The following is a 10,845-nucleotide window of genomic DNA, read 5'->3' on the forward strand; positions in this document are numbered from 1 at the left end:
TATTAGAGCCAAGAGATAGATAGGAACTCTCAGCTGGGGCAAGGGATGCTCTGTATTCTTGGTGCTTGGGGGGGGGGGCAACAGTGGGAGGGCTCCTAGTGTTGGCACCTGGTATTTTTGGCCACTGTGTGTGACAGAGTGTTGGACTGGATGTGCCACTGGCCTGATCCAACATTGGCTTCTCTTATGTTCTTATCTACTGGATTCCTTCTGTCCTACCTCTTCCAACCCCAGTTGAGGGCAGAGTTGGACATCCTGCATCCACCAGACCTTCATCATTCCCAGTACAAATTTACAAACTTAGGCCCCGATCACACGGGAGGTTTTGGCCCGGAAGAGGGACGGATCGGGCGCACAGCAAATGGGCACGGTCAAACCGCAACATCTGGGAAGCGGTGCGCACCCGTCCCCGATCCGTCCCTTCAGGCCAGTAACGCGGAGCAAAAAAGAACCTGCAAAAGGGAAGGACTTACCTGAAACGCTGCAGCAAGCGCGGCCGTCGGAGGGCCGAAGCGCCTGTCTTCAGGAGCATTGGAGGCTCCCAGTCGAACTGTGCATGCACACACATGCGCAGCCGGCTGCCTCGCGCTCCCTTCCGTGGCTTTCCCCCCCGGCATCTGATCATGCCGGGGAGCAACTGCGCGGCGGCTCACGGGATCTGTCTGATCCCGCCGCCGCGTGTCTCTTTTGGTGCGGCTTTAAAAAGCCGCACTTTGGCCACATCAATTTCCCCCCATGTGGCAGGGGCCTTAATGAACATTTCTTTAAAGCTAATGGTTTCTCTCCCCACCACCACCACATACACCCCGCTTAAGTTTCCAATTACATCAGCTATCTCATACTCATTAGGAAGACGCAGTCCCATATTCATTAAAAGCATAAACTAACTTTCCAGCAAGAAGGAGGACTGGGTGAAGAGGCTAATGATTTAATTTTCTTCATTTCAGAGAATTACATCTCCTGTCCTGGGGCGATACGCCTGTAAATGCAGACAAAGTACTACTTCAAGACTCTGTTTGCATGGCTAATTGGTCTGAGGTACAGGCCTGGGTAAAACACAGTAGGCCTCTGGATGCCACCATTTTGTTGGCGTCTGTTCTGCTTCTTACCACAGACACAAACCAAAATGGCCCCAGAACAAATGGGTTAGGGCTGCTTCGTTGTATATTTGTGTCTGCAGTTAGAAGACAGACACTTGTTGGAAGACACTGCAGTCAGAAGACACCGGCCACTGGCAGGGGATGGGGGGTAGGGTGACTAGATACAGGTTTGGAAACTTCTGGAGTGTGAGGGAATGAGCCTGGGGATGACAGGGACCTCAGTGGACTGGAAGGCCATAGAATCCACCCTCCAAAACATCCATTTTTTTCCTCAGGGCACAGTGGGGAGAGTTGGTCCCTGCCCGGAACATTCGTGCTTGCGCGAAGAGCACGCGCGCCGTGATGACGTCACCCCGAAGTGACGTCATCCCGTTGGGCACATCGCCAGCCAACGCTCTAGCAATCAGCCTGGAAACTCTATGGTATCATAGAGTTTCCAAGCTGATTGCTAGAGTGTCGGCCAGCGACATGCCCAACGTGATGACATGACTTCCGGGTAATGTCATCGCACTGGGCACGTCGGCCCAAACCGGGCACTTTGGGGGCGGGGTTCCCACCACCGGCCTGATCTGGACTGGCGGGGTTGGGGGCCCTTTGGGCGGGCAATCCCCCCCCCCAGGGGACCTGGGAGCCCTATCCATGTAGTCTGGAGATGAGCTGTAATTCCAGGGAATCCCCAGGTACCACCTGAAGGCTGACGTCCCTACTTCTAGGGTCACCATTTAGGAAAGGCAGAGTGCACTGCCTTTTTGGTGTGGTGGTTAAGTGCGCGGACTCTAATCTGGGAGAACCGGGTTTGATTCCCCACTCCTCCACTTGCACCTGGCTGGATGACCTTGGGCAAGCTGTGGTTCTGATAAGAGCTGTCCTTGAAAATGAGCAGTTTCTGTTGAGAGCTCTCTCAGCCCCACCTACCTCGCAGGGTGTCTGTTGTGGGGAGGGGAAGGGAAAGGAGTTTGTCAGCCGCTCTGAGACACCTTTGGGTAGTGAAGGGCAGAGTATAAATCCAATCTCTTCTTCTTCTTCTTCTTTTCTCTTCCCCTTGTCCACATATCAGACCACGTCTCATTCTCCCTCCTCTATTTCTGGTCAGTTCATTGTTCTTCACAGAAATTCTGGCCTGGTTCAGACATTACAGGAAACCATGGTTCAATTCATCAAACAAACCATGGCTGCTACCACTAACTATGAGTATGAGAGCTCATCCCCTGCTACAAATTTTGTTAGTCTTTAAGGTGCTACTGGATTCTTGCTCTTTTCTACTGCTACAGACAGACTAACATGGCTACCCATCTTGATCTATCCACTAACTGTGGTTAGTTGGGGTTCATCAAACCAGAATCTGAAACATGATTTGGAGTTAGTTAACTAACCTGTGGTTTCACATGATGTGTGGTTGACAGCCTCCAGGTGGGGTCTGGAGAACTCCTGGAATTGCAACTAATCTCCAGACTACAGAGGTCAGTTCTCCTGGAGAAAATGGCTGCTTCATAGAGTGGACTCTATGGCATTTTGGGGTACGACCTTTCAAGAGTCAAAACTCCCTTTGTCAAATATCTGACACCCAGAAGCTTAGCTAGAGATGTAATTAGGAACCTATCTCTGTCTCTCCTCTTTTCTATCAAGTATATTAGTTCCTAAATAAACCTTTATCTAGTCTTTAACCAGGTTGTGCACCTGTGCTGTGTTAATAACTCTGTCCACAGGTTTGGGGAAGGGGGAAATCTCAGCAGGGTATAATGCCAGAGAATCCATCCTCCAAAGCATCCATTTTCTCCAGGGGAACTGATCTTGGCCATATGGAGATCAGTTATAATAACGAGAAATCTCCAGGGTCCAACTGGAGGTTGGCAACTGTACCTGGCCTGACCACAGCTGCCAGCAAAAGCTGCTTGGTGATGAGGTGGGACTATATTTCATCCAGTCAGTCCGTGGCAGCCTGTGGAGAACTGGGGCAGCTCTTGGTAGAGTTGGCAACTCAAAGTTTGGAACCAGTGGTGTGTTCACCCATTGCAGCCACAGCAAGCCTAGAGGCAGCAGAGAGAAAGACCAGTTTAGGACCGGCCCACACATCCCTGTTAGCAGTCAGACGCCTCCTCTTGCTGAGGGACAGTTTATAGCTAGAAAACCATAAACACCCTCCTAAGGCTGCCAAATGCCCCCGGGGGGCGGATCCCCCACTTTTGGAATTTTCAGTGTGTGTGTGTGTGGGGGGGGGGGGTGTAAACAAAGCACGAGCACTAGCGCACACAGCGCGCGTGCACGTTACAGACGCCGGCCGGGAGCCCCCTGCTCCCGGCCAAAAATGTTTGGCAACCCTACAACCTCCCCAGGGCTTTTTTTGTGGAAAAAGCCCAGCAGGAACTTAATAGCATATTGGGCCACACCCCTGACAGCACAGCTCATTGGCATATTAGGCCACACCCCCATGTTACCAGAAGTGTGCTCATCCAGCCACACCCACCTTTTGCTTCTTATTCTGTTTACCTTGTTTGTTGTCCAAACCCAGGGCCTTTTTTTGTAGCAGGAACTCCTTTGCATGTTAGGCCACATACCCCTACTGTAGCCAATCCTAATGAGTTTCTGCTGTTGGGTGTGGCCTATTATGCTAATGAGTTCCTGCTGGGCATGGCCAACTCAGGAGCCAGCCGGAACTCTGTTCCTGTGCGTTCCTGCCCAAAAATAGCCCTGACCCTCCCTAATATATCATCTGGAATATCATAAGTGCAATACACTGCCTGGCCCAAAATAATACAAAATGGATGTCAGCCAGAGACAAGCCTGGACATGTATTTATTTATTTATGCATTCATTCATTCATTTGATTTGTACCCTGCCCTCCCCGCCGAGGCGGGCTCAGGGCGCCTTACATAAAATAGCAGTAGATAAAGCACTAATATAAATATCAGTATAAAACAGACAACATAGTTATTAAAAACTATGTAGTTTAGAAGGGTGAGTAACACCGGCTGGCTAGCTAAAGACCTCTTCCACATCGTGGAGAGATGCATAATTTAAAACAATGGGTCTCCCAAAAACCTATTGACTCACCTTGGACTAATCTCGTCAACACCCAGCCTCACTTTCCCTCACCTATTTACCCTAATTAAGTAACACTTAACACTAGTCACCAAACCTGGAAGCTTTCCCTATATGGAACTTACAGGGTCATCAAGCACCATTTGCCAGTCCACCTCAGATAAACCCATCAAACTTCTGAAAAACCCATCAAGTTATGGCTTTGGGGCGAATATGTCAGCTTGTCCAAGGAGCATTTTGCCTTATAAATTATGGCATCCTGCTTCACAGCAGCGTGTGTGTGTTCTCAGATCCATACATCACAGCCCCAAATCTGTTTGGGTCTTCTCTCTGTGAAATGCTGGCTGTTTTGCTGCTGCCTCCATGGACCTCTTTCTTTGAGACTGGCAATTATAGCCTTCCCTGAAATTGCTTTCTCCCCTCTCTTCCCTGATTTCCTCTTAGTTAGCCTTGTGGGTGTTTTCAATGTGTTTGTATGTGTGCTTTATCCTTTTATTCTCTTTTAATAAAATCCTTTCCAGTTAAACATCTGCCTGGATTATTTGAGAGTTCTCTTAAAGGGGAAAATTCCTGGTATACATTGGTGGAGAATCCCAGTTACCGCCCTCTCCTTTAAAGTTAATTTCCCCCAATTAAATAGGAGACTACTGTTTCACTCTAGGAAGCAAATTGAATGGTTCCTGGGTTGCCATCCCACAGCTGTTGCTCTTGATACAAGCAACATTTTAGAGACCAAAAAATATATGGCTGGCAACCAGTGGGAGACTTATGTAGCTGGGGGGCTCTCGCCAGTGATGCACTGACATTGCTCCCCATGCACCCAAAAGTGACTTCACCACAACACTGACAATGCTGTGGCCTTTGGTCAAAACTCTGATTTAAACAACAGAGATTTGCCCAAATACCAGAGTGTCCCTGGCATCCCCTGGCAACGTGCTGATCTCACTTCTGGGTACACAGGGAGTGACAGCATGTCAGCATGCCACCAATGCCTTCCCCTTCCCCAGTTTCCTGCCACTCCCTCCCCCTGGTGGCTATCTGAGCAGCAGCAGGATCCAACTACTGGAGGTGGAGGATTCCTGCACCATAATCCATCAGCAGTGGTATGTCAAAAAGGATGAGTCCCCCTTCCCCAAATGTCTGGGTAGCAAGGAAGTTCACAAGAGCTGTCATGCCACTCTCTAGAACACCCTCATGTCATAGCAGGGGTCACTCGGGGTGGGGGAGAGGTATTTGTAAGTTTCCTGCATTGTGCAGGGGGTTGGACTAGAGGACCCTGGAGGTCCAACTCTATGATTCTATAGGGGGCACCTGTAACTACATACCTGGATGTGCAGAGCCATATGATTATAGATGGCAACATCCATTGCACGGGCCCATAGGGGATAACTTGAATCCTCCCTAGGAACAATGCTGTTTGAAATACGGTCAATCCTTTCAGAAAGGGTGCGATACAGTCATTAAATTAAGGCTGCCTGTCTGGCTCCCACAACTAGTGGGAGTTTGGGGGGGTAGAACCCTAAAAAAACAGAGTTGCATGTAGGGTTGCCAAGTCGTTGCAGTCGCCGCAGCAGGGGACTCCCGGGTGGCGATTAGAGCACGCGTGCAAAGCGTGCGCGCACTGCGCGCATGTCACCCAGAAGTGACGTTAGGGCGCCGGGCATGCTGGGGGTGGGGCCACGACCCTCGGAGGGAAAACCATAGAGTTTTCCCTCTGAGAGTCGTGGCCCCGCCCCCGGCGTGCTCGGTGTCCTAACGTCACTTCCTGGTGACGCGCACGTCAGGGCAGGGTTCCCCCCGGGGCCCGATCCGCCAGCAGCGGGGAACGGGCCTCTGGGGCGGGGGCTTCCCCGCCCCCCGGGGGACTTGGCAGCCCTAGTTGCATGTGTTGTTATGACCATTCCAGGGAAAACCCAAAATTATTATCACACTCACCTGTGGTGCTCTAGGAATTCCTTACCGTAGAGATCTGGGGAAATCCTAGAGCATCATGAGGTGGCTGTGTGATCACTTCCAGGTTTAACCATAGAGTTTGGGGTGAATCCTAGGGTATCACCCAGACATGATGACATCACTTCCAGTTTTGTGCCAGAAGAGATGGTGGGCATCAGTGTGATGCGTGCCAAAATTGTCCACATTCCCCAAATGCTCCTGCTGGGTTGCTAACTGTCATACAACAAGTACCATGCACAGATGATTACAACATATCATAAATAATTTTATATAATTTGAAAAACATTTTAACAATAATTTCTACATATATAATTAATCACCTTAATCACAATTCACAATATAAGTGCTTTTCACTTTGGAGGAGGCTTGTAGCTCATAAAAAAAATTTTTGCAGCGTTCATTGAAAGAGAATTTTGGATTAAAACTTTGGTATGTGGCAACCTTGTGCTGAAAATTGTTGTTGAACTCCTTGAGGAAGATTCTGAAACAGAAGGATATCTGGACCTCTGTTGGAGGACGACAGAGCACATGTTATAAAGAGACTTTAAGGAGTCCTCCCTTTTGAAACTTTTATTTAACAGAGGACTATTATTAATTATAAGGTTATACAATAGCTTTTGAGATTCTTGGAGATGACATTTGATACTTTTGATATATCTTATATTGTGAATTGTGATTAAGATGATTAATTATATATGTAGAGATTATTGTTAAAATGCTTTTCAAAAATATAAAATTATTTATGATATGTTATAATCATCTGTGCACGGTACTTGTTGTATGTTGGTTTTCCTACCTTGGGTCCTTGTTTGCTTTTGTGAGTTGCTAACTGTGGCTAGCAATTTTACCCTGAAATATACCTCCTGTCCCTGTTTTTGGAGGATGAGTCTCCCTTCCCCGTAGCCCCTCCCTTTCCGTGGCTGCCCTGCTTTCCTTCCAACATTTTTTTCTGAGCGGGGCTGCGGCCATGTTGCCTAAACATTACCAACACTAGATTGAGAGAGGCTTTTTTTAAAAACCTCAAGAGCTGAATTTTGAAGCAATTAAGTTACAGTACAAGAGTAGCAGGTGGGCATGAAAATTTGCTCTTCAGTGTGCCATTACAGTGACTAATGAGCATTTTTAAAATAACACTTTCTTTTTAATTTCCCCGTCTCTCTTTTAATTTAATTCTCCCCTTTTTTATCCATGTAATCTGGGGGGGAAATATTGACGATAGACCTAGCGTTGGCACAGGCGTCAGAGTCTTATTACACCGCTAATAGCATTTCAAGAGGCTTATTCCTGAAGTTTTCATCAGTGTAGGGGAAGAGTCAGGCAGCGGGGTGGGCTGGAGTGATGTTTGGGTGTTTTCTTAATTGCATTTCCATTTATTTCCTAAACCCGAAGCTTGATTTTGTTCCTCTTTAACAACTTCAATTACTTTCTTTTTAAGCACATGTATTTTCTTGGCCACATTTAGCAGGCTCTCCCCACAAATGTGTACGAAATGGAGAGCCAGTGTGGTGTAGTTGTATGGAGCGTCAGACTACGATCTGGAAGATACACGGTGATTTGAATCCCCACCTTGCCACAGAAGTTGGATACACATCTGGAGCAGAGGTCCATCAGTGGCTATTAGCCACAAGGTATAGATGGAACACACAGTCTGGGGCAAGTGATGCTCTGTACTTTTGGTGCTTGGGAGGGGGGCAACAGTGGGAGTGCTTCTGGAGTTCTGGCCCTGCTGGTGGACCTCCTGATGGCACCTGGGTTTTGGCCAAAGTTTTGCACTGGATGGGCCACTGGCCCGATCCAACATGGCTTCTCTTATGTTCTTACGTTCTTAAGCTCGTTTGGTGAACTCAGGCCAATCCCTCTCTCTCTCAGCCTAACCTACCTCACAGGGTTGTTGTTAGTAAATAAATGGAAGGAGGGGAGAACAATGTTGTAAACCATTCTTTGGCTGCTGTCACACACACTAAATAATCCACTTCACACAGTAAAATCCAGTTGGAAAGTGGACTGAAAGTGGACTGAAAGTGGATTATCTAGTGTGTGTGACCGCAGCCTTTTACGGACAAACTCTTATGGAAAGCACCACCTTAACAATGAAGGCTACAGAGATGTGATGACACATGGAATTAGCATTGCCACCCTCCAGGTAGAATTTCAACTGACTACCAGATGATGGAGATTGGTTCCCCTGGATAGAATGGCTACTTTGGAAGGTGGACTCTATGGCATTATACCCCACTGAGGTCCCTCCCCTCTCCAAACCTTGTCCTCCCCAGGCTCCACTCCCAAATCTCCGGGGAGTTCCCAAGCAGGAGATGGCAACCCTACATGAAACTCACATCCCAGAGAGACCCATGGCCGAGGTTCCTGTGCAAAGGAGGTTGGGAGAAGGCCAGTTGTGGAGTCCTTCAAGGAGAGGTGAGGGCAGGAAATCCCTGACCCCAGCTCCTGCTGTCTGCCACCACTCCAAGAGGTGGTGGGAGGGAAAAAAAATGGACAAACCTAGTAGTGTTGTGTGCAACATTGTGCCATTTCCGGGGGGGGGGGGGAACAGAACCAGAAGTGATATAGAGTAGCTCTAGGAATTTCTGGGAACTCTATAATTTTACCATCGCATTCCCAGAGATTCCTAGACCTACAGGAGTCTTCACTTCCGGGTCTTACTGGGAATGACATCATGGCATGCACCCTGATGCTGCCCCCCCCCATGTCCCCACCTCTAACCCTCCTGTCCATTGCCAGGCTTGACCTGGTAACCCTATGAGGGACCTCAGCGCAATATAATGCCCTTCACAACAGCCACTTTCTCCAGGATAACTGATCTTCGTAGTCTGGAGATTAGTTGCAATTCAGGGAGAATGTCAAGTCCCACCTGGAGGTTGGCAACCATAGGTCCAGAAGACCCTCACCTTGTTCCATACAGTGCCATTTTAACAACATTTTCCTGGGTGTAAGACCCATTCAAGTAGACCTGAGTAGGACCTGGTAGGTATTGATGAAGAAGAAAAAGAAGACGAGATTGGATTTATACCCCGCCCTTCACTACCCAAAGGAGTCTCAGAGCGGCTTACAATCTCCTTTCCCTTCCCCTCCCCACAAAAGACACCCTGTGAGGTAGGTAGGGCTGAGAGAGCACTGGCTCTCTTGGTTTGGCTGTACAAATCCTTACTTTCCCTTGGTGTGTTGTTGTTGTTTTTAATGTTGTTTTTAATCCTGTACTTGATAAAGAATCAAAGTACAAAAAGGAAGAAGATGTGATTCTCACAGACAACAACGGGGAAAGGTCCATCTCACACCGCAGCCATTCTTAAAGAAAACTGCCTTGGTAATGCAGCGTGCAAAACAGGCAACCCGTCTCTGAACGCTGGAGGGTTTCATGCTGCAAGATACTGAGCGGTTTCCTGGGCAGCGGAGGGCATTCCACTCCTCCCTGAAGCCCTTCAGCTCCTGACAGGATAGGACCCCTTGAACTTCTCCTCTGCTAAATTGGCTGGTGAGTGCCCTAGCAATTAAAATGTCATTCCTCGTCTCTTCTGTGTAAAGACCCCCTTTCCCCGCAAGAATTTCTTCAGAAAGGCACAAAAGGACTGCTCTCTTGTGTATTTCCCCCCCCCCTCCAGATTTCCTGCCTTCTTTTATTTAGTGCCAAGGGAAGGGGGGTAAAAAAAAATCCTGTTCCTTTTATTGTCCTTCATTAACACTTTCCAATTTGGGAGGGGAGTTGGGGGGGGGGATTATAACTGTTTCAAAGCATGACATCATAATAAGTTCCTGTCCCAGAAAAAAAAAGTCTTCGGGAGACAGCTATAAGACAAGTCCTATTTATGATGTCACAGAGAAGACAGTAGTAGAAATAAAGAAAGGAAGGAGGAGGGGAGGTGGGGAGACGGGAATAAACATCTGTATATTGAAGATAACAATAACATTCGTTCTGCCTTTTGTGTTTCTCGGAGAGCCACTCAATGGAGTATGGCAGGGACCAGATTTTTGTGCCTGCAGGTGCAATAATAATAATAATAACAATAATAATAATACTTAATTCAATAAAATGCAAAGTCCAGGATTCCCCTTCCATCCCCGTAAAAGTTTGTTCTTGCTGCAAAGAATTGCGTGCTGCCGCGTCTCTTCAGGAACCTCAGGGATATGTATCCCAGACGGGAATGAGATGTTCAGACATGTGTGTAAGTGATGATTCTGTGCCAGACCTCCTGCCCTTCCTGGTTATCGCAGAATACAGCTTTGGAATTGCTGAGGTGCCAAGGCACTCAGCCCTGTATTCCCTGTTTTCAATGCATTAAACAGATATTCATCTAACTTGTTGGACTCCGACTGTGTGTTTCCAATTCGGCCAAAGGGTCACACAGGTCACAGATTTGTGTATCATAAGTGCCGCTGAAAACGGTAGCCCTCTGTCTCTTTCTTCTACTTATACCCTCTCTGGAACTTCTAGCAAATCTCATATATTTGCCGGGATCACCACAGAGAGGACAGGAAGCTGGACAGGAAGAGGACAGAGAGGCGACAGGAAGCTTCTCTTCCATGATGCTCCAGCTGAATAGCCCCCTCCCTCCAACTTCCATAGGGTTGCCAGCTCCAAGTTGGGAAATAACTGGAGATGTTGTGGGTGGAGCCTGAGGAGGGCGGGGTTTGAGGAGGGGAAGGACTTCGATGGAGTATAATCCCATACAGTCCAATTTATGAAGCTTCCATTTTCTCCAGGTGCACCGATCTCTGTTGCCTGGAGATCAATTGTAAT

This window comes from Gekko japonicus, unplaced genomic scaffold (genome assembly GCF_001447785.1).
Source record: "Gekko japonicus isolate JY-2015 unplaced genomic scaffold, Gekko_japonicus_V1.1 scaffold1130, whole genome shotgun sequence".
Classification (NCBI taxonomy): domain Eukaryota; kingdom Metazoa; phylum Chordata; class Lepidosauria; order Squamata; family Gekkonidae; genus Gekko; species Gekko japonicus.